The following is a 3,790-nucleotide window of genomic DNA, read 5'->3' on the forward strand; positions in this document are numbered from 1 at the left end:
TTACATCTCTAGACACTTGTTATATTGTAGGTCTGACATCTGTTATCCGTTGTTAAGTTGATATGACTGTCCTCATATTGTCACTCTGCCTGCAAATAGATTAAACTCTACCAAATTGAAACTAGCACAGTAACCCACCTCACCCAGTGCTTGAGATGTAACTGGTACTGTTTTAACCCTTAAAGGTCCGATGTGTAGGAATTTCTCAAAGATCCAATATTGCAATCAACTCTCTCGCGCCACGCAGTTCAAAGTACGTATTACAGCTATGGTAGCCTTCAAGCTTCAAAAAGCCGGTCTCTTGCTCTTTTCAATATCCTTTTTCTTTTTCTGGGCAAAGAAGAAGAAATTTGGACTTTGAATATGTGTGGTCCTCCATGTTTCCTTCTTCAATCTTGCCAGGGCCAGGAAGCGAGCAGCACCTGTGAGTTTATCATATGATAGGGAAAACGCGAGCAGCGGAGCAGTATGTCATGTATGTCCCTTACCGGCTAGCGTATTTCAAGATGGCGCATGAATATGGAGCGTCTACCCCAGTTCATGTGAATGCAAAATTTCAAGCCAATAGGAATACTTGGAATTGATGGTGGTGGTAAATATTCATGAAAAAGGACAAATTTGTGAACGGACAACACAGATTTTGAGAATAAACGACTAAACACGTTACACACCAGACCTTTAAGGTACTATGTTAATGTGTAACTAAACCAAAGTCTTGACCAGATTGAAAAAGTTTGTGTCATGCATTTACATTTGTTATGGATTTAAACATTCTAAGGCTACAGCTGTTACCATACCATCTTTGATAACTAACTGTTACCGTGGTCACATGTGTTGTTCCCATCTATTACAAGGTTAGTGCAAAAAGGCGCTGCTTATTTCTACTGATACATCACATACCGTATGGCTCTTGATAATTCTATGTTAATGTCTAATTTTATACATGTATTTTCATGGTTTGTCCACTACGTTTTTTTATGCTGCTTATTGTATAATTTCCACTGGGATTGTGGATACATTTAGTCTATAAATTGTAACTTTTTTTCTTACCAAGAACCTGTAATGTTAGCTAACACTTTTGGAGACCTTGCAGTTTTGCGAGATGCAGAGAAGAAGACAAAAGGTGATCAATGAATAGCTGGTCCCTTAGTTCACATAATTAACACTTAGTTTTGTATCTTTATTTGTTTAAATGACCCATCACTGAAACATTTGCACATTGCACTTCCAAAAACTTCTGCTTCCAGTGAGAATTATTTCCATGAAAAGACCTCCTTACCGTCAAACGTTATGGAAGATCATGTACAATCTTAATGAGTGTTGCATACAATTGCCATGGTGTTGATATGAATGTCAGTGGCTGCCATTATTAAATCTATCACGATTCCTGCAAGATTCTGCTTCACAGAAAATGTATTTAAGCCCCACTCCCTCTGCATGTTTAAATATGTTTTTCAATTAATTCCAATCAGCGTATGTTCTTACCTGAGTAATATAAATCAGAGGACAAACAAGAAAACCCACTAATGCAACACACTCATCACTCAAATCGCCCACTGGGCTTCTGAGCTGTCAATTACCCTACTCTAGCAAGCATGCTTTGCATACTCAAGCCAACGTTGGACCAAGCCAGTTCATTAATTGATCCTTAGTATTCCCTTATGAGCACAAAGACTCAATAGGACGTCTTTTTTGTGTGCCCTCCGTTGAGAATTGCCTTACGTGTCCCATAATCTGTGTGTTCATCTCTGTTGTTTAGTGGGTACAAAATGTGTGGTCCTAATGAGAGGGAAATTGGTCTGTGTATCTCAAAACCAATTGGTACCGTCTGCTGTTCCAATTGATCTAGACATTGCATTAACATACCTCAGGCCGAATACTTGTTTTTTTGTTCAGTGCCAAATTAAACCTTCCATAACACCTGGGAAGATTCTGGTTTTCAGGATGGACTGATTGCAACTTTCCTTATTTGGACTTAATGCAGAGGCTCCCCGTGGACGCCTTTAGGTGCTGTGAAGCGTTGCATTTGTCCGGGCCCTTCTGTGCCCTGCTCCACGCTCTACATTTGCACAAGAAGTGCGGAAGCCTGCAGGCCTTGAAGTCAACACATTTTTTTTTTCTTTCTAAATTGTTCACTGCTATGCTCCGAGAACAAGCTCCCTGTCATTAGTCTGCCCCTCAAATCTCCAGCACTGGCTAAGATGAGGGAGATCTGTCTTTGTTGAGCACAGTCCAGCACACTGCAAGGCTCTGCTGCAGTTTGACTCTTCCCTGGAGAGACAGTGCAGGATGGATGTGCAATACACTGATGAACACTTGTACTTGAACATGTCAGAAAGTTAGACCTTTAACAACTCACACATGAGCTCATATCTGTTCATCATAGATGGATTAACTGTTTATTAGGGTCCCTATAAATCATCCTGTTTTAAATACACAAGTCCCATTTTGGTGCAAACCTACAGTGTGTATTCATGAAGGAATAAATCTATTTTCTGATCAGTGACAATCTTATCAATTATGCTGTTTAAAAGTGTTTAATAAAAAGGTGTCCCATCTGGGTATTTGTAGGGTGCTGCTATCCAGCTATCCATATTTTTACACTTGTAAAAACGGTACAATTATCATCTGAACTGTCAAAAGAAATGTAAAAACAGCAAAGGCAAACATGTGTAGAAGTGCCCAATAGGATATCCCAATAATCTGTACTGTATGGATATTGATCTGAATATACTAAGGAAAAGATGGCAGTTATAGAAATTGATCAAATTTTTGGCAACTTAAGGCATCTACTGTATCTGCATGGCTTGTCCCAGACTTTTGAACTGCTGCACACATCTCAGTTTTGAGATCCAAATCGGGCTGGCATGGTTTTCCATGGCCTGAAAGTCAACTGACCAATCAAAGCTACCAAGTTCAAGATGTTGTAAGTCAACATACAGAAATAACGACTATTGAATTAGCATATTTCTTTCGTTAATGTAAAATAAAGGAACAGTATCTGTCAACTGACAGAATCAGTTAAATAACAATAACATAAGCACAATGTCAGTCTGAATGAATGAAGTGAAACAAAATGTCAATTCAGTCTAGTTGTCAGGCTAGTGTATATCTGCATCTATCAAATATTAAAGTAACAAGCTGTGTTGAAATAAATGATGGCCATATAGTATTTACGATAGAATGGATGGACATTTTAGAAGATGCACACAGGGGACACTGTGGAGAGCAAGTGTCCCTCTCTATCTCACAAACCAAAATATGATTTTAACAAATATCACACACAAACCCCTCATGGCTTGGAATTGTGGAACAATTTCATTAATCTGCTTCTGTGCTTACTGCCAGTTCTGTCAAGATGTTTTTTTTCTAACAATGCTCCCATTTCATGCAAGATAAAAAAAAAAAAAAAAGAAGGAAAGATTAATGGCAGTCTTAAATCCCTGGTACAATCATAAAACAAAACCGAAGATGAGTTTCTCTTTTAAAAATGATTTCATCTCAGCTGTAATACTGCTTTTTCTTCCTCTTAGCTAGACGCAAGAACAATTCTACCTTACAACTTTGATCATAACAAGAACAAGTGCCCAAAGCCGGCGCAGATGGGATGAGATTGTGTTCAATGAAATTACGTTTTTCAGAACTAGTTAAAAAAAAAATAGAAAAACGGCGAGCTCAAAACTGGAGTGAGGTGTCCGTGTGGTAAAAACAAATCGATCGACAGAGCAGATGAATCCAATCCCTGCTCATCAGATGAATCCTCTGGGATAGCTGAGCGCTCCCCAACACT

This window comes from Perca flavescens, chromosome 22 (genome assembly GCF_004354835.1).
Source record: "Perca flavescens isolate YP-PL-M2 chromosome 22, PFLA_1.0, whole genome shotgun sequence".
Taxonomy (NCBI): domain Eukaryota; kingdom Metazoa; phylum Chordata; class Actinopteri; order Perciformes; family Percidae; genus Perca; species Perca flavescens.